This window comes from Chiloscyllium plagiosum, unplaced genomic scaffold (assembly GCF_037043375.1).
Source record: "Chiloscyllium plagiosum isolate Xiang-an unplaced genomic scaffold, Cpla_swu_hap1 HiC_scaffold_11, whole genome shotgun sequence".
Classification (NCBI taxonomy): domain Eukaryota; kingdom Metazoa; phylum Chordata; class Chondrichthyes; order Orectolobiformes; family Hemiscylliidae; genus Chiloscyllium; species Chiloscyllium plagiosum.
The window spans coordinates 35,690,727-35,711,911 of record NW_028270149.1 but is presented as its reverse complement, the minus strand read 5'-3'; the positions used below and the strand labels follow the sequence as shown (position 1 = coordinate 35,711,911).

General features: G+C 45.9%; 1 protein-coding gene across 6 annotated transcripts in view; it reads left to right on the top strand.

The window, feature by feature from the left end:
* tenm1 (teneurin transmembrane protein 1) overlaps nt 1-21,185 on the top strand; it is a 2,430,772-nt gene that overhangs the window by 1,195,350 nt on the left and 1,214,237 nt on the right. For 5 of the 6 annotated variants that reach the window (XM_087991977.1, XM_087991976.1, XM_043704862.2 and 2 more), the window contains exon 5: nt 10,852-10,937. The exons of the other annotated variant lie outside the window; for it this stretch is intronic. The gene's annotated coding sequence lies outside the window, so the exon portion shown is untranslated. The remainder of the gene's footprint in view (nt 1-10,851; nt 10,938-21,185) is intronic. 6 annotated transcript variants of the gene reach the window in all.

Genomic DNA, 21,185 nt, shown 5'->3' with positions numbered 1-21,185 from the left:
TTAACATGTACCAAAATTGGGCAGGGTTTGGTTGCTGCTTTTTGCTATCTATCACTTGAGATATAAAACAGATGTTCAACCCCATTCTTGCCTACTGTGTTGCACCATGCATTGAAATGTTTGGTTTTGTTCTCATTAAAGGTTTGATCAGCTCATCTGCTTCACATCTTCCTCACTTTATTTAGCTAATTACACTGTCTTCAAGTTCAAAATATGGAAATCCTTGCTTCCACTGGTATGGACCTGACCTCTAGACCTTCTTTGGGAGAAAGTGAGCAGTCAATGGTTGTGTCCTGTTATGACATAGAGACAGACAAATCAAATCCACCTCTCTATCCTGATATTCACAACGTAGTAAAATTAAAATACTTAATGACCTTCAAATATGACCCCAATCATTCCTAATAAGACTTTCTGAGTAGCCAGTACCAGACTTTGTGAATAACCAATACTGGACACCAAGTTTATAACATTAAAAAAATTAACAATTTATCAATAATACAGTAGCTTTAGCAGACCAGTTAAACTATAAGTTAATCTAAGTAATGGCTATGATTAAACCCAAATTGTAACCCCCACCTTTACAAAAAAGACAGACACAGTTAACAAATAAATCAAAAGGGAAAAGTAAATAAGATTTGACTGCCCTGTTCACTTAAGCAGACTCTACAATTTGTAACATTCCCGGATTATGTTTTGCTTGGTTTCTGACAACTTCAATGCATGCATATATCTTCCAGTTGGCTTCAAGGAATATTTGTTTAATTCTTAAAACTGAGATACTAGTCTCTGAACTTATAATACGTTGGTAATGAGAGGACAACCAGGCAATAATCAAACTCCTGTGTAATGTTTACAGGTATAAGCCTTCTGATTTTACACTCTGATCAAAACCAGTTCAAATTCTTTGGCAAACTGGTTGACTCCCCTTGAGGTTCCAGTTAACATTCAACATTTGCGATCTTTTTGAGCATAAAGGCTCTCAGGAACAGAAGCACGTTTTAATAAGAAACAACATGGAGTCAGAGAGATGTATTCTTCTATGTTCTATGTTCTATGTTCTATCTTTCCTAGGAGGGAGACCAGAATTATACACAATATTTATAATTTACTTTCAGATCCAAGCCTCATGAATAAGTAAGAATTTGTTTGTTCTCCTTTCTTTAAATAGATAAGTTGCTACTCACAGCCCAAAGGTCACCTTCAGATCTCAGCCCACAATTCATAGCTCCAAATTAAAACTGATTTCAAAAAAGGTAACATAATAAAAAATAAGCATGGGTACTAATAATTCACATTGTTACAAATAACAGGTAGAAAAGAAGATGTGATCCTGTTGTCAGAATTTCGGGATCTTGGTACAGAGTTAATAAGCTGGACCTCAAAAGTAGTAGTCTCTGGATTGTTCCATGTGTCACATGTTATTAAGCACAGAGTGATGGATAAGACAAAGAATAATATGTGTTTATGAAAATGGTGCAGGTCTTTAGATTCCTGAGACACTGGGATTTTCTCCAGAGAAAATTATACTTATACAAACAAGATGAGTTGCATCTGGACAGAGTGAAGAGTGACGACGTTGTAAGGTGTTTTGTGAGTTGTATGAGGGAGTTTTTACACTAAATCAGGAGGATGTGTAAACCAGAAGAGTATATCAGTAATATTATACTATTCAGGGTTCACAAAATAGAGATTGACAGCACTAGAATAGAGAGTAGAAAGTTAATAGGTAGAATTACATATTAGATCACTGTATTTATATCAACTCATAGCATATAACCAATAAGATGGGTGAGTTGCAGATGCAGGTTGCCATATAGAATGAGGAGATGGCTGCACCAAGAGACGTGGCTCAATGAAGGACAAGACAGAGCGTCAAATGTTCCTGGGCATGAGATATTCATAAAATAAAGGAAAGGAGGAAAAAGATGAGTGGTAGTATTGAGGTGAACATTGTAGTACTGCAGAAAGAAGATATCCCAGTGGGTTCAAGGAAAGAGTTGAATTGGTTAGAACCAAGGAACAAAACAGTAACACATACACTGCTTGGTGTAGTCCATAGACTGCCATCTAGTGGGAATGCTTTGGCGAAGAAATCTACAGGGAAATTATGGAGAGCTGCAAACATTATAAAGTAGTTACGCTTGGCGGTATTATTATCCTGTGGACCGAGTTAGTGGTAGAATAAAGAACAGTTTAGGGCTTGGATTCTTCGACTGTGAGGAAGAGAATTTTCTACAACAAGTGTCCACTTCAACAAGAAAGGAGGTGCTGTTACACCTGGTTCTTGGAAATGAAATGAGTCAAGTACTGCAAGTGTCAGTGGGGGAGTATTAAAGGGCAGTGAATATTGTGTCATAAGGATCCAAAAAAGGTAGGTAAAAGAAATAAAGGACTTTCCAAAGTAAGAACAATTATCTAAGAGAGAGCTAACTTCAGTGTGACAGGAGTGGAGCTGAGCTGGATAGACTAGAACCAAAACTTAAAGATAGAAACGGTAGCAGAGTGGTGTATTATTTTCAAAGAACACATGATTTGTGCAGAGTTGAGGTGCATTCCTTCAAAAGGGGATGGTAGGGATGGTAGGAAAACCCAGAGTTTTCCAGGTTAAAAATAAGTTAGAGATTAAAATAAATAAGCACAATTGTGCTTATGACAGGAGTCAAGTAGAAAATATAATTGAGAACCAAGCTGAATGCAGAAGTTTCAGAAGGGAGGTGCAAATGCATTTAAGAGTAGCAAAAATGGCTTAGGAATGAAAGTTTAGCAGCTCAAATAAAGGGGAATCACAAAGTATTCAATTGTGAATAAGTAAGAATTTGTTTGTTCTCCTTTCTTAAAATAGACAAGTTGCTACTCACAGCCCAAAGGTCACCTTCAGATCTCAGCCCACAATTCATAGCTCCAAATTAAAACTGATTTCAAAAAAGGTAACATAATAAAAAATAAGCATGGGTACTAATAATTCACATTGTTACAAATAACAGGTAGAAAAGAAGATGTGATCCTGTTGTCAGAATTTCGGGATCTTGGTACAGAGTTAATAAGCTGGACCTCAAAAGTAGTAGTCTCTGGATTGTTCCATGTGTCACATGTTATTAAGCATGTGAACACAAAGAAGGAATGGAGGTTGAGCTACCTAGACTACACCTCCTCCCGGCACCTTCCCCTGCAACCGCAAGAAATGCAAAACTTGCGCCCACACCTCCCCCCTTACTTCCCTCCAAGGCCCCAAGGGATCCTTCCATATCCGCCACAAATTCACCTGCACCTCCACACACATCATTTATTGCATCCGCTGCACCCGATGTGGCCTCCTCTATATTGGGGAGACAGGCCGCCTACTTGCGGAACATTTCAGAGAACATCTCTGGGACACCCGGACCAACCAACCCAACCACCCCATGGCTCAACACTTCAACTCCCCCTCCCACTCCACCAAAGACATGCAGGTCCTTGGACTCCTCCATCGCCAGACCATAGCAACACGATGGTTGGAGGAAGAATGCCTCATCTTCTGCCTAGGAACCCTCCAACCACAAGGGATAAACTCAGACTTCTCCAGTTTCCTCATTTCCCCTCACCCCACCTTGTCTGAGTCAAATCCCTCGAACTCAGCACCGCCTTCCTAATCTGCAATCTTCTTCCTGACCTCTCCGCCCCCACCCCCACTCCGGCCTATCACCCTCACCTTGACCTCCTTCCACCTATCGCATTTCCAACGCCCCTCCCCCTAAGTCCCTCCTCCCTACCTTTTATCTTAGCCTGCTGGACACACTTTCCTCATTCCTGAAGAAGGGCTCATGCCCGAAACGTCGATTCTCCTGCTCCTTGGATGCTGCCTGATCTGCTGCGCTTTTCCAGCAACACATTTTCAGCTCTGATCTCCAGCATCTGCAGTCCTCACTTTCTTCCCAAAAGGAGCAATAGGGCTGATTAGCATACAAAAAGCTGGTTTACACATGCACGCAAGATGTTCAGCTGACCTGTTACTGAATACTTTACATCTATCTGACTTTATGAGGAAAGAAGATGCTGTCCAAGCCATACAATATCCTCGGCTTTATTAGCAGGGACATAGAGTACAGAATAAGGAGGTTGTGTTGAATTTGTTAAGACACAAGTCAATTCTCAACTGGAGTATTGTGTACAGTTCTGGCTGCCATACTTTAGGAAGGATGTGAATGCATTGAAGAGAGTGCGGAAGAGGTTTATGAGAACAGTTTCTGGGACAATAAACTTGAGTTTTGAAGAATGGTTGAAGAGGTTTGCACTACTTCCCTTGGAGTGGAGAAGAATAAGAGAAAATTTGATAAAAGTATACAGATCATGAGTGGTCTCCACTGAATAGATAGGAAGAAACAGTTCTCTCCAAAAAAAGATTGAGAATGAGATATAATGTAATTTGCAAAAGAAGCGCATGTGATACAAGAAGAACAAATGTTTTTACAAAGTGGGTTGTTAGCGTCTGAAAAACCCTGCCTGGAAGTGTTGCAGGAAGTGGTTTCAATTGAGGCACAAAGGTGTTCGATGATTATTTAATCAGAAAAAAAGCCATGATTCTGAGGAAAAGGCAAGATAATGGCATTGACTCCTAATGCTCATTCAGAGAGCTGATGCATTGTAGTAATTCATGATTACTTGTTCTTTCTGGTGTGTACTCAGTCGAAAGCTTACTGCCTACTTATTTTGGTTATGCTGCTAGAAATTATGTGCTTGCACTTGTTGTTTAGCAGAAAAACGTACCTGCCTACATTGAGATAGCAAACTTCATTGCAATGAAGACACTCCAAATCATTGCAACTGTGAGTGGCAGAGGATTTCTTTTTTTTGTCAATTGAACAGCAGCCACAGCTTAATATGTTACAGAGGGATAAACTCAGCTCCCTGTTACATGCCGGTAAGTATAACTGAAAATTGTTTCAAGTTCGACTTGTCTTTTTGTATTTCTTAGGTCTAGGAGAGCTTGTCAGTTCCATAATGTGGTCTGAGTTTCTTAGAGGCTCAGCTTTTTCTGTGCTTATTCATATTTAGTCTACCAGTTTAACTGAAAGGTGTCTCAGCCATGTCCCATTGTGATGTGAATCAGAGGTCTGTGAATCTTGAATGGGCACTTCTTCAATTTCTCTGACCAAATAAGAAGCATTAATATGCTTTATATCCTGTTTACATAAATTGACAATAATATTTAAAATTAAATTCATTGTCTTAATCTGCACATATTCCTCTTGCATTGTGTTATCACAAACTGGACACTTTCTTATGCATACCATAATGTTGTAATTTAATTTTTAATAATAGTGTACTAGCAGTGATAATAGATCTGCCCATTATCACAACTTTTGATTTTAATCACAAATGGAAACAAGAATTGGGAGAAGTGCGCAAACAACAGCGTATCTGAAATAATTGCATTTGTACTATTTTCAAAAACCTAAATAATCACCAGTGATTCCGATGCAATATTCCTGCATTTTATTTCACAATCTCAAGAAAGAATCATTTCCCAGCTTTCCCTTTATGCTCCTGTCTGCATTTGCTAGACCTAACCACCTCAGATTTTTGTTGCAAATCTTTGACTGCCAATGTCTCCTCTCATCTTTTATCTTGCAGTGTTCACAGCCAGAAAGGTTCTGACATAATTGCCACGGAAAGCTAATGAATTTCTTGTTATTTACAGTCTATGTAGAAATATCATCAAAGTTATCTCATTCTTATCTTAGCTGTCATGCATTGAAATTTAACATTCAAAGGTGACTTTTTTTAAAACTCCAAAACCTTTCTTTGAGAAACAATGATCAACAGATTCCAAAACATGATAGGAGTTTAAAATTGACATTGCAGTGTTGTAGCCTTATCTCCCTTCAATGTTATTCCCTAGTGTGATCACAGGATGAATGAATTTGCCCATTTATTTAGTAGACAGTATTTGCGGGTGTGAGGACAGTATCAAGAAAATAGAGCAGGAGGTAAGGCAGGTTATTGATTAATTATTCCTCATCTTGCCACATTTTCACTTCAATATCTTCAACAATAAAATAACAAAAATTAAAGAGTGAGTAAAGAGAAATACTCTTTTTGTTTTCATCTTTCCAAACAAAATTGGTAATGTCATACAGTAATGCAACAGTGCAAAATTTGCAATACCAAAATTACCAGTGTGAACGCACAGATGCAGATACAAATTGAAACACAACAAGGGTCTCCTTCCCCTGTTTTCTTCAGGGGATTTCCTGTAATAAGAATTAGGTAGGTCAATGCTGAAGAAAGAAAGCAGATTTTTCTGATCATCATGTAATGCCCTTTGTCATAAATCTGTGTTAGGGCAAATAGCTAAAGGTGACACCAAACATCTGATCTCAACAGATTGTGCAGATGATATCTGTCAGCATGTCAGAGAGAAACATTATCAAGGAAAAGACAATTTTTTTTGCAGCTAATAAGATTTTTATGACACATTTGCTAAATGCAGTCAGATGCAAAGAATACCTTCCTCATGCTGTGGTTGAGTTTACGAAGAATTACATTTGGAAAATAAAACCATTCATCCAATGCAGCACCACTGATACATGCAAGTCTAGTCATTGTGGAGCAGCAATTAATTAAACAAGTACAATACTCCCTCAAGATGTTAAATTAGAAAGGGATAAATCAGTGGATGTTGCAGAGAAGATTGGAGAACTGATGAGACAAAAAGCAGTGGGGAGGTGTGAAACAGTCAGAGCGAGAATAAAGGGTCAGAATCTCACACCATGTGTGGCTTTGCTTTGTAGCACATTAATCCTTTGTTGTAGGGGTGACCCCAGAGCTATTTATGGGTTCATTGACACTTGTTGCTGGGTTGGGAGGGGGCGAGGGAGTGTTAGGAGAATGAACCCACGATCGACTTTGTTGATTTGCTTTTCTGGGAAGAAGGCAGAGAATTTACCAAGTGCTAGTTTGATGGATACGGTTGCAATTCTCTTGGGAAGAGACAAATATTTTCTTTGGAATTTGTAATCGAACTCTGTCATTTAACTCTGTCATTGATTTGAGGGTGTTGTTGCTTGGAAGCAATGGATTTGCATAATTTGGTAAACAATGACTATATTGTCTAACTGGGGAAAAAATACAAGACTAAACAGAGAAAAAAACAAATATTTATTAAAATATAGAAAAGAAGTCACAAGGATGTGAACATGGGAGGCATGGTTAGTAAATTTCCAGATGGCACTAAAATTGGAGATATAATGGATAGCGAAGAAGATTACCTCAGCGTACTACAAGACCTTGACCAGATGGGCCAATGGGCTGTGGTGTGGCATATGGAATTTAATTTAGATAAATGTGAGGTGCTGCATTTGGAAAAACAAATCAGGCCAGACTGATGCGCTTAATTTTAAGGTCCTGAGGAACATTGCTGAATAAAGAGACCACCGAGTGCAGGTTCATAGCTCCTTGAAAGTGGAGTCACAGGAGGACAGGATAGTGAAGATGTTTTGTATGTTTGTCTTTATTGGTCAGAGTATTGCGTACAGGAGTTGGGAGGTCTTGTTGCAACTGTACAGAACATTGGTTAGGCCATTTTTGGAATATTGCATGCAATTCTGGTCTCCTTGCTATTGGAAGGATGGAATGAAACTTGAAAGGTTTCAGAAAAGATTTATGAGTTTGTTGACAGGGTTGGAGGGTTTGAGCTTTGGTGAGAGGCTGAATAAACTGGGGTTATTTTCTCTGGAAATTGGAGGCTGACAGGTGACACTACAGAGATTTATAAAATTGTGAGGGGCATGGATAGGTTAAGTAGGCAATGTCTTTTCCCTGAGGTGTGGTAGTCCAAAACTAGAGGGCACAGGTTTAAGGTGAAAGGGGAAAGATTTAAAAGGGACCTAAGGGGCAACTTTTTAACACAGAGGGTAGTGTGTGTATGGAATGAGCTGCCAGAGGAAGTGGTGGAGGCTGGTACAATTACAACATTTAAAAGGCATCTGGATAGGTATGTGAGGAGGAAGGGTTTAGAGGGAAATGGGCCAAATGCTAGCAAACGGGACTAGATTCACATAGGATATCTGGTCAGCATGGATGAGTTAGACTGGAAGGTCTACTTCTATGCTGTACATCTCTATGACTCTATGACTTCAAGCATTCAAGGAAATAAAATTGATGAATTATGGTACACCATCCTTTATCTGAAATCTTTGAGGCCATTTGTTTCTTGGGTTTCAGAATTTTTCGGATTTCGGAATGAATGACATTTTCACAGTGAAATAAGAAAAATCTTACCAAACAGCAGACCCACGTGTGACTAGTACAAACAATGAGTCTCAATTGACGTCTGCCAGTGCTGGGTCACGCCACTACATCACATCTGAGTGATGTGGATCAAGTGGTTGTGGAGTTAAGTCACCTATTCACACACCAAGCCACCTTGTTATACAAAAAATACTTCACAAAAGAAACTTCGGATTTCAGAGCTTTTCAGAATTTGGAATTTCAGATAAAAGATCGTGTGCCTGTATTTACAATGGACTGAACACAGGCCAAAGATTTCCTCAGATTTCCTTTTCAAAATTACATTAATTTTGCCAATGGAACTTTGGGTGAGAATTTCCTGAAAAGGCTTGCCGCAGTGGACTCGAAAGTAAAGCATGTCATTAAAAGCTATCATAATTACGTAGGTCTGTGGAAATTGAGAACATATAGTATCTTTGCTCTTGAAGCCCTTCTTTATCTTATTGATGTTATGAAAATTAACATTTATAGCCATCGATGTATCAATAATGCATATTAAGGTCAGTGAATGGAACATTTATAAAGACACAGTGACTCCCTGACATTGCAAAAATGGTAGTAGAAGTTATATTGAGGAATTCTCACAGTGGGATGTGGGAATGATAGTAGGTTTAAATTTGTACATCTGAGGGAAATTCATTGAAATTCTCAAGAGAACAGCCATTAGGAGCTCAATGGAATTATCAAAGGGACCTCTCAAGAGGGCTTCAAAGGGACAGGAAAATGTAAACTTGTCAAGGCATTTAAAAATGATGTCTTCAGTATTTCCGTAAGTGTTTGTTATTTCACCCTGTCTGTTAACATAAGCCTGAGGGTTTACATTACAAAGTTGCTTTGGAACTGATTTCATAACATTTAATTATTATTCTTTGATTAACAATTCCAACTGGCTCTAAAATCTTTGAATTATGTTTATTAATTCCAGTTATTATTTTTCTAAGGTTATTAAATAAGCTTTTATCAATGGAATTTTTAAAATCAGAAATTCATCAATTGACACTCTTAATTTAATCTCAGCATTTGTCCTGAGGTCTGCCATGATGGATACCGAGGGAGTAGGGATGGTAGATATAAAGAGAAAGGAGCGTGTGACGGAATGGATCTGCATACTTTGGCACTAACTTGACATAGGTCTATAGAAGGCCCTAAGGATGGGTAGCAGGGTATAGCTTGGCATCAAGGGTTTGGAAGCTCATGTTGTTTGGAGGTTGGGGGGAATGTGACGTATGTGGGCTGGTGGAGTTTCTATCTCTCTCTTAACTTAAAGTACTGTGCACAGAGGCAGTCCTTCCGCCCAGCCTATCTCACATCCAGCAGCCTCCTCATTATTTTTGGGTCATTTGTCTTGACATCCATGAATCCGTGCTCCCTCGCCCTGGATCAAACATCCAAGCTCTAGGTTACTTTTGACTCAATTGCCCTGGGAATTATGGTCCTGACACTGGACTGAAAATCATGAGATAAAAGGTACAGTACTGGTAGGAAAAGTAGGGACAAAATCATGATCCAATTGATCCTAATAAGACTAACATCAATCTGAATCAATGTAATTACAGCAAATCTGCTATCTCTGATCATCTCCAGGTGAGTAGCATTTTGAAAATGAACTAAGTGATATTTCAGCAACATATATGTACATTTGTGCAAATAAAACTTACAAGGAATAATGTAAGTGAGCAGCATTTGACAACAAAATTATGGCACAACTCTGCTCTTGTAGCAGTGTTACACAGAAACTTTTGACAAATTTATTTTTTTCCATTAAAATCTCATACCTTTATTTTGATAAGCAGCTTATTGAAGCAGCAAGGCAATTGAACTATTAGGTGATGATCATTTTTTTTTAAATCCTGGTCTGCAAACAATAAGGAGTTCAAAGTTCTGGTAGGTCATGGTTATCTGTTCTCATTCAACTTTGAAGCAATTATAACTGAGATTTCATATGTGTAGTTTTACTTACTTGTGCAAGTGTTATTTCTTACAAAAATCCGATAATTACTTCTTTGTACGTTTCCTCGATGACAAACCTGAACTTGCATTGGATGTGAAGGTACAAGCACTCAATTTCCAACCATCTGTTGATAAATAATGCCAGGTGGCAGTTCCTCAAAATAGATTCCCTCATGTATTTCAAAATGTAATCAGATGTTCTGTTGGTTCTATGTAAAGACGCTGAGCCACACAGATTTGAAAGTACCAAGTCTGAACCCTGGTTTATGTTAAGTAAAGTCACTTTAACCAGTATGGCAGTTTAAGAGTGTCTGACCTATAGTGGTCAGCTCCATCAGAAAGGAGCAAAGGAAAGGTATTTGAAAAGTTGAACAGAACACAATGAGCGCAAATGTATTGTGTTACCATTATACTGATGAAAATAGTATTATATGAAAATTTGGCTTTATTGCTTTTTCAATTACAATTACATAACTATAATTATTTGAAATTACATGTTCAAATGTACTCTCTAAGACAAGTGGCTGAAACTTGTAAAAAATCTTTAAAAGCAACATAGCTAGGTTTCAAACAAAATTATTTTTCATAATGACCGTTTGTAGTTCAGTGTTTTGTTTTGCTTTCTTAAAGGCAGTGAACTTTGAAGCGTGTCTTCACAGGCATCTGCAGCCATCTGCGATCTCACCAGCATTGCCATTCTGCTCTGAGCCCTCTCAGTAAGTTCAATTAACTATTTGATCCAGATATGCCTGAATTCACTCTGATATAAATCAGTATAATTTCAAAATGTTATAAAAAGTTTAACATAGCGAGAGATTTAAATGGGCAGAGTGTGTGGAACAAAGTCAGGGTTAGCCTTAAATTCATTTGCATCACCATTACTGTTTAGTCGTATTCTACCGATCTATAAAGCTAGTCTGATTAAGGTTCCATTTCAAACTTTTCAAACACTGGAAGCATATCTCTGCCAGAGATTTCTCTTGCTTTGCTGAAGTCAAACAAGGAATTAGCAAGGATCTAACCTTGGCTGTTCTCTCTTCCTTATCAATGTAACCTACAGACTCTTGATCAACTTAACCCCATGCTTTCCCTCATCACAAAACAACTTCTGAGACGAGCTAAACAATGTGAAACTATGAATATGTCAAAATATTCTCTCAATGATTGTCTATAAGACAGGATGAATTGCTTTGTCTGCTTTAAACTACTATCAGCAAATTTTTGAGTCCATTATTCTAAACTATCCTCAGCACTCAGACTGAAGAACGCTGCAAAATATTGTCAGTGCTGAGATCAAACCCCAAATCATATCGGTCATTAAAAGTGATTCTATAGACCTCAGTATGATCACCTATCTCAACCCAAATTTTAGTCAGATATCACTGAAACCCTCACTCACATTTCAAAATTCAATTTCTCCAGTCTCCACTTACCAGTCTCTATCATATAACCTCCACTATTCCAATGTGTTCAAACTTCAAAAGTCTAAATTCTGTCCTGAGCAATGTCTTACTTTTCATATTGTCACTCTTTATGATATATGCTACCCCACACACTTTGCACGTCCCTAAAACATTCTGCTCTTCTAATATTCTGTGCATCATCCTATTTCTTCATCAAGTATTGAAAACAAAACCTTCCACTATCTTTCCAAATCCTTTAATTCTCCATTTCACTATTGACTTGTCAAAAAACAAGCTATGTGTATCATTACAGCCAATCTTTCTGTTCTTTGTTATTCTTTCCACCAAGAACGTGCATAATTTCCTTTTGAGAGTATCCATTTTATTTGTCTGTCCCACTGCTCCTACCCTATCACTACACGTAGACATCCCCTCCCAAAAAAAACCTCCATTCATCAAAGTGGCTTGGTACATTGTCTATATTAGGGACAGCATACATATTCACATTTTCATCCATTCATATCTCTCATAGGATTGCATGACAAAGTCCCTTACCGCCTTGAACATGAAAATAAATGTACCCCCACCAATCCAATATTTTCACTCCTCTAAAACTGATGAATGGTATCAACGCATTTTGACATTTTTGCCCAAAGCCTTCAGATGACTTAGCAAAGTATATAGTGGAACTGGACTTGCAGGATTTCCTAATACTTGTAATCACAGGACATGTGGCTTTTCTTGTGTTATTAAAGTGAAATGAGGGGAATTTGCAGTTGCTAGGGAAATCATATAAATTAATGAGTATGGACAAAAGCATTAGATAAAGAGGCAGGATGTCAAAACAGTTGGTGTTTTAAATATGTCGCATTTGTTCCATCCTTTTTAATATAGCCTATCTGCTGTTTCTATGAAATTCCAAATTAATAATAATGTGTTACAGTGAATAGACAGTATTTGTTCATGAAGATTGTTCTTTCACTAAGTTAACATGATGCCTCATAAAATTAGGTACCAAATAAAAGAATTGGCCACATTTGAGTTTGTCAGAGTTGAGTAATTAGGGAAGCAACAATGTTTTTGACCAGTCTTGGTATGATCCTCTGCATTGCTTCCTTTTGTTTTGATTGCCAGTGGCTCCTGTTCTGTCACATAAAATGTCACTCTAATTGTCAGCTCTCAAAGCCACTCGCACTGTGTCAGCTTGACTGGCAGCTTATGTCACGGTCTGTTGGCCTTACCTGACAGCTCATGTTACATTTCATAAAACATGTCTTCATTTATTGCATGTACATTTTTTTCTAGCCACCAAACTAAGCTGACCAAACTACCACCAGTAATGGAGAAAAACAATGACAAAGAGGATCAGTTATAATGGTTGACAGTTTTTCACATATATTAAGAAAAAATAGTGAATTGTCTTGACATTCTTACACCTCTTAGGTAGTGTTACAAATCTATATTCTGATTATAGGTCTCTAACTTATTTGAAAGAGTAAGCTTCTTTGGTAAAGCACATGCTGTGTACATTTATAAATTGTGTCATGTATAAGATGATCTAATTCTCTTTTGATTTAAAATTTTGACAACTGGAAAAGGCTTTTGATAGGCAATATCAATGTGATAGTTTGATAACATATCAGGATTAATTTAAAATACATATTGAGTTTAAAAAACAGTTGGACATTCATTTATTCTCACTTCTTCATGGATTAAATGGAGCATTTGTTTCACATTGTTAGTTGATTTTTATCTCTTTCCTCTCTTTCTGGTTTGTTGAGGACAATGGCTTCTTTCAGGTCTCAGTTCCGTGCTTGCCAGGTGCCCTCAGAAGCATTCTTCCTGTTTGGCTCTGGATAACACATTTGGGAGGCTGGTTAACCATAAATGACATTGCGCACGATCCTTGTCCTGTTCCCATGTGCATACCACTTGGGCAACTGGTAAAGAATTGAGAACAATGCCACAGCAAGGGGCATGGAGGTCAAATATAGCACAGTGCTAAATCACATCAGTCAATAGAGTAGACAACCTTTACTGTCATGTGTAATTCTTTGTAGGAGAATCGTGAAAAGCTTTTTCGATGACTGCCTCTTATGGCTCCATCTTCGGTACAAATCTTGGATATAAAAGAGGAATAGAAAATAGTTGTATTACTTTACAGAGTTTAAAAAATAGGTTAGAAATAAGACATTATTAAAGGGTTGACATTACAGTGAGATATTTCCAATAAACTTTACAGTGTAGCAACTCAGTGCAGGGCCTCTGCACCTTGTCTGACTGCTGGACCAGACCGCAGTCCAATAGCTGTTTCCACTTCGCTCCAAGCTCCATTCCACTCCATACCAGCTTTCAGCTGTCCAAGCTAAGTTCCAGGACAGCCTTCACCATACTGGCCTCCATCCGGGACTCACTGCCCACACTGCTCTCAAACTCAATGCCCTTACTTACTTGCTGCCCATGCAGTGTGCCAGTACTCTCTGCCCGTGCACTGCTCCAGGGCTCACTGCCCATGCACTGCTCCAGGACTCACTGCCCATGCACTGCTCCAGGACTCTCTGCCTGTGCGCTGCGCCAGGACTCTCTGCCTGTGCACTGCTTCAGAACTCTCTGCCCATGCATTGCTCCAGGACCCTCTGCCTGTGCACTGTTTCAGGACTCTTTGCCCATGCACTGCTCCAGGACTCACTGCCCGTGCACTGCACCCGGACTCGCTGCCCATGCACTGTTCCAGGACTCTCTGCCCATGCACTGCTCCAGGACTCTCTGCCTGTGCGCTGCGCCAGGACTCTCTGCCTGTGCACTGCTTCAGAACTCTCTGCCCATGCATTGCTCCAGGACCCTCTGCCTGTGCACTGTTTCAGGACACTTTGCCCATGCACTGCTCCAGGACTCTCTGCCTGTGCACTGCGCCAGGACCCCCTGCCTGTGCACTGCTCCAGGACTCTCTGCCCATGCATCTGCTCCACAGCACTCTGCCCATGCACTGCTCCAAGACATTCTGCCCATGCACTGCTCCAGGGCTCACTGCTCGTGCACTGTTCCAGGTCTCACTGCCCGTGCACTGCTCCAGGGCTCACTGCCCATGCATTGCTCCGGGGCTCACTGCCCGTGCACTGCTCCAGGGCTCACTGCCCATGCATTGCTCCAGGGCATTCTGCCCGTGCACTGCTCCAAAACTCGCTGCCCATGCACTGCTCCAGGACTGATTGCCCATGCACTGCTCCAGGGCTCTCTGCCTGTGCACTGTTTCAGGACTCGCTGCCCGTACACTGTGCCAGGACTCTCTGCCCGTGCGCTGTGCCAGGACTCTCTGCCTGTGCACTGTGTCAGGACTCGCTGCCCTTGCGCTGCACCCGGACTCTCTGCCCATGTACTGCTCCAGGGCTCACTGCCCATTCACTGCACTCGGACTCTCTGACCATGCACTGCTCCAGGGCTCACTGCCCATGCACTGCACCCGGACCCGCTGCCCACGCACTGTTCCAGGACTCTCTGCCCATGCACTGCTCCAGGACCTGCTGCTCTTCCACTACACCAAGACTCTCTGCCCATGCGCTGCGCTGAGACTCGCTGCCATTGCGCTGCGCCAGGACTCTCTGCCAGTGCACTGATCCAGGGCTCACTGCCCATTCACTGCACTCGGACTCTCTGACCATGCACTGCTCCAGGGCTCACTGCCCATGCACTGCACCCGGACTCGCTGCCCACGCACTGTTCCAGGACTCTCTGCCCATGCACTGCTCCAGCACTCTCTACCCATGTACTGCGTCAGGTCTCGCTGCCCATTCTCTGCTCCAGGACTCTCTGCCCTTGCACTACACCAGGACTCTCTGCCCATGTGCTGCGCCAGGACTCTCTGCCCATGCACTGCTCCAGGACTCTCTGCCCATGCACTGTTCCAGGGCTCACTGCCCATGCACTGCACCCGTCTCTCTGCCCATGCACTGCTGCAGGGCTCACTGCCCATGCACTGCACCCAGACTCGCTGCCCATGCACTGCTCCAGGACTCTCTGCCCATGCACTGCATCAGGGCTCACTGCCCATGCACTGTTCCAGGGCTCACTGCCCATGCACTGCACCCAGACTCTCTGCCCATGCACTGCTGCAGGGCTCACTGCCCATGCACTGCACCCAGACTCGCTGCCCATGCACTGCTCCAGGATTCTCTGCCCATGTACTGCGTCAGGACTCGCTGCCCATGCACTGCTCCAGGACTCTCTGCCCTTGCACTACACCAGGATTCTCTGCCCGTGTGCTATGCTGGGACTTGTTGCCATTGCGCTGCGCCAGGACTCTCTGCCCATGCACTGCTCCAGGACTCACTGCCCATGCACTGCTCCAGGACTCTCTGCCCATGCACTGCTCCAGGTATCTCTGCCCATGCACTGCTCCAGGGCTCACTGCCCATTCACTGCTCGAGGACTCTCTGCCCATGCACTGTTCCAGGGCTCACTGCCCATGCACTGCACCCGGACTCGCTGCCCATGCACTGTTCCAGGACTCTCTGCCCATGCACTGCTCCAGGACTCTCTGCCTGTGTGCTGTGCCAGGACTCTCTGCCTGTGCACTGCTTCAGAACTCTCTGCCCATGCATTGCTCCAGGACCCTCTGCCTGTGCACTGTTTCAGGACACTTTGCCCATGCACTGCTCCAGGACTCTCTGCCTGTGCGCTGCGCCAGGACCCCCTGCCTGTGCACTGCTCCAGGACTCTCTGCCCATGCATCTGCTCCACAGCACTCTGCCCATGCACTGCTCCAAGACATTCTGCCCATGCACTGCTCCAGGGCTCACTGCTCGTGCACTGTTCCAGGTCTCATAGCCCGTGCACTGCTCCAGGGCTCACTGCCCATGGATTGCTCCAGGGCTCACTGCCCGTGCACTGCTCCAGGGCTCACTGCCCATGCATTGCTCCAGGGTATTCTGCCCGTGCACTGCTCCAAAACCCGCTGCCCAGGTGCTGCGCCAGGACTCGCTGCCCTTGCACTGCACCAGGACTCTCTGCCCATGCACTGCTCCAAGACTGATTGCCCATGCACTGCTCCAGGGCTCTCTGCCTGTGCACTGTTTCAGGACTCGCTGCCCGTACACTGTGCCAGGACTCTCTGCCCGTGCACTGTGCCAGGACTCTCTGCCTGTGCACTGTGTCAGGACTCGCTGCCCTTGCGCTGCGCCAGGACTCTCTGCCCATGCACTGCTCCAGGGCTCACTGCCCATTCACTGCACTCGGACTCTCTGACCATGCACTGCTCCAGGGCTCACTGCCCATGCACTGCACCCGGACTCGCTGCCCACGCACTGTACCAGGACTCTCTGCCCATGCACTGCTCCAGGACTCTCTGCCCATGTACTGCGTCAGGTCTCGCTGCCCATTCTCTGCTCCAGGACTCTCTGCCCTTGCAGTACACCAGGACTCTCTGCCCATGTGCTGCGCCAGGACTCTCTGCCCATGCACTGCTCCAGGACTCTCTGCCCATGCACTGCACCCGGACTCACTGCCCACGCACTGTACCAGGACTCTCTGCCCATGCACTGCTCCAGGACTCTCTGCCCATGTACTGCGTCAGGTCTCGCTGCCCATTCTCTGCTCCAGGACTCTCTGCCCTTGCACTACACCAGGACTCTCTGCCCATGTGCTGCGCCAGGACTCTCTGCCCATGCACTGCTCCAGGACTCTCTGCCCATGCACTGTTTCATGGCTCACTGCCCATGCACTGCACCCAGACTCGCTGCCCATGCACTGTTCCAGGACTCTCTGCCCATGCACTGCATCAGGGCTCGCTGCCCATGCACTGTTCCAGGGCTCACTGCCCATGCACTGCACCCGGACTCTCTGCCCATGCACTGCTGCAGGGCTCACTGCCCATGCACTGCACCCAGACTCGCTGCCCATGCACTGCTCCAGGACTCACTGCCCATGTACTACGTCAGGACTCGCTGACCATGCACTGCTCCAGGACTCTCTGCCCTTGCTCTACACCAGGATTCTCTGCCCATGTGCTATGCTGGGACTTGTTGCCATTGCGCTGCGCCAGGACTCTCTGCCTATGCATTGCTCCAGGACTCACTGCCCATGCACTGCTCCAGGACTCTCTGCCCATGCACTGCTCCAGGTATCTCTGCCCATGCACTGTTCCAGGGCTCACTGCCCATGCACTGCACCCGGACTCGCTGCCCATGCACTGTTCCAGGACTCTCTGCCCATGCACTGCTCCAGGACTCTCTGCCCATGCACTGCTCCAGGGCTCACTGCCTTAGATTAGATTAGATTAGATTACTTACAGTGTGGAAACAGGCCCATCGGCCCAACAAGTCCACACCGTCCCGCCGAAGCGCAACCCACCCATACCCCTACATTTATCCCTTACCTAACACTACGGGCAATTTAGCAAGGCCAATTCACCTGATCTGCACATCTTTGGACTGTGGGAGGAAACCGGAGCACCCGGAGGAAACCCACACAGACACGGGGAGAACGTGCAAACTCCACACAGTCAGTCGCCTGAGGCGGGAATTGAACCCGCGTCTCTAACGCTATGAGGCAGCAGTGCTAATCACTGTGCCACCGTGCTGCCCATGCACTGCACCCAGACTCGCTGCCCATGCACTGCTCCAGGACTCTCTGCCCATGCACTGCGTCAGGGCTCGCTGCCCATGCATTGCTCCAGGATTCTCTGCCCTTGCACTGCTCCAGGACTCTCTGCCCATGTACTGCATCAGGACTCGCTGCCCATGTACTGCTCCAGGACTCTCTGCCCTTGCACTACACCAGGACTCTCTGCCCATGTGCTGTGCTGGGACTCGTTGCCATTGCGCTGCGCCAGGACTCTCTGCCCATGCACTGCTTCCAGACTCGCTGCCCATGCACTGCTCCAGGACTCTCTGCCCATGCACTGCCCCAGGACTCTCTGCCCTTGCACTGCTCCAGGACTCTCTGCCCATGCACTGCTCCAGGGCTCACTGCCCATGCACTGCACCCGGACTCACAGCCCATGCTCTGCTCCAGGACTCTCTGCCCTTGCACTGCTCCAGGGCTCACTGCCCATGCACTGCACCCGGACTCTCAGCCCATGCACTGCTCCATGACTCTCTGCCCTTGCACTGCTCCAGGGCTCACTGCCCATGCACTGCTCCACGACTCTCTGCACATGCACTGCTCCAGGACTCTCTGCCTGTGCACTGTTTCAGGACTCTCTGCCCATGCGCTGTGCCAGGACTCTGTGCCTATGCACTGCGCCAGGACTCACTGTCAGTGCACTGCGCCCGGACTCTCTGCCCATGCACTGCATCAGGACTCGCTGACCATGCACTGCTCCAGGACTCTCTGCCTATGCACTGTTTCAGGACTCTCTGCCCGTGCGTTGTGCCAGGACTCTCTGCCTATGCACTGCGCCAGGACTCACTGCCTGTGCACTGCGCCCAGACTCTCTGCTCATGCACTGCATGAGGACTCGCTGCCCATGCACTGCTCCAGGACTCTCTGCCTGTGCACTGTTTCAGGACTCTCTGCCCATGCACTATACAAGGACTCTCTGCCCATGCACTGCGTCAGGACTCGCTGCCCTTGCACTGCACCAGGACTCTCTGCCCATGCACTGCTCCAGGACTTGCAGCCCTTGCACTACACCAGGACTCTCTGCCCATGCGCTCCGCTGGGACTCGCTGCCCTTGCACTGCACCAGGACTCTCTGCCCATGCACTGCTCCAGGACTCACTGCCCATGCACTGCTCCAGGACTCACTGCCCATGCACTGAACCCGGACTCACTGCCCATGCACTGCTCCAGGACTTGCAGCCCTTGCACTACACCAGGACTCTCTGCCCATGCGCTGCGCTGGGGCTTGCTGCCCTTGCGCTGCACCCGGACTCTCTGCCCATGCACTGCTCCAGGACTCTCTGCCCATGCACTGCGTCAGGACACTCTGCCCATGCACTGCTCCAGGACTCTCTGCCCTTGCACTACACCAGGACTCTCTGCCCGTGCGCTGCGCTGCCCTTGCGCTGCACCCAGACTCTCTGCCCATGCACTGCTCCAGGGCTCACTGCCCATGCACTGCTCCAGGATTCTCTGCCCTTGCACTGCGTCAGGACTCGCTGCCCATGCACTGCTCCATGACTTGCTGCCGTTGCACAACGCCAGGACTCTCTGCCCATGCGCTGCGCCGGGACTCGCTGCCCTTGCACTGCGCCAGGACCCTCTGCCCATGCACTGCTCCACGACTCTCTGCACATGCACTGCTCCAGGACTCTCTGCCTGTGCACTGTTTCAGGACTCTCTGCCCATGCGCTGTGCCAGGACTCTGTGCCTATGCACTGCGCCAGGACTCACTGTCAGTGCACTGCGCCCGGACTCTCTGCCCATGCACTGCATCAGGACTCGCTGACCATGCACTGCTCCAGGACTCTCTGCCTATGCACTGTTTCAGGACTCACTGCCTGTGCACTGCGCCCAGACTCTCTGCTCATGCACTGCATGAGGACTCGCTGCCCATGCACTGCTCCAGGACTCTCTGCCTGTGCACTGTTTCAGGACTCTCTGCCCATGCACTGCGTCAGGACTCGCTGCCCTTGCACTACACCAGGACTCTCTGCCCATGCGCTCCGCTGGGACTCGCTGCCCTTGCACTGCACCAGGACTCTCTGCCCATGCACTGCTCCAGGACTCACTGCCCATGCACTGCTCCAGGACTCACTGCCCATGCACTGAACCCGGACTCACTGCCCATGCACTGCTCCAGGACTTGCAGCCCTTGCACTACACCAGGACTCTCTGCCCATGTGCTGCGCTGGGACTTGCTGCCCTTGCGCTGCACCCGGACTCTCTGCCCATGCACTGCTCCAGGACTCTCTGCCCATGCACTGCGTCAGGACACTCTGCCCATGCACTGCTCCAGGACTCTCTGCCCTTGCATTACACCAGGAGTCTCTGCCCGTGCGCTGCGCTGCGCTGCGCTGCCCTTGCGCTGCACCCGGACTCTCTGCCCATGCACTGCTCCAGGGCTCACTGCCCATGCACTGCTCCAGGATTCTCTGCCCTTGCACTGCGTCAGGACTCGCTGCCCATGCACTGCTCCATGACTTGCTGCCGTTGCACTACGCCAGGACTCTCTGCCCATGCGCTGCGCCGGGACTCGCTGCCCTTGCACTGCGCCAGGACCCTCTGCCCATGCACTGCTCCAGGACTCTCTGCCCTTGCACTGTTTCAGGACTCTCTGCCCGTGCGCTGCACCAGTTCTCTCTGCCCATGCATCTGCTCCAGGATTCACTGCCCATGCACTGCTCCAGGACACTCTGCCCATGCACTGCTCCAGGACATGCTGCCTGTGCGCTGCGCCAGGACTCGCTGCCTGCGCACTGCTCCAGGACCCGCTGCCCACACCTGCCGCTGCTCCAGGATTTGCCTCTAGGGCTAAGGGGAGAGAGAAAGGAAACAAGAGAGAAAAAAGAAAACCAAAGAAAAGAACAAGCAGGGCAGAGGAATTGCGGCAGGATCATCTTATTCTGCCACATTCTTTTTGAGCACAGATCAGGAACTGAACCTTTCGGCTTCGTTCTCTGC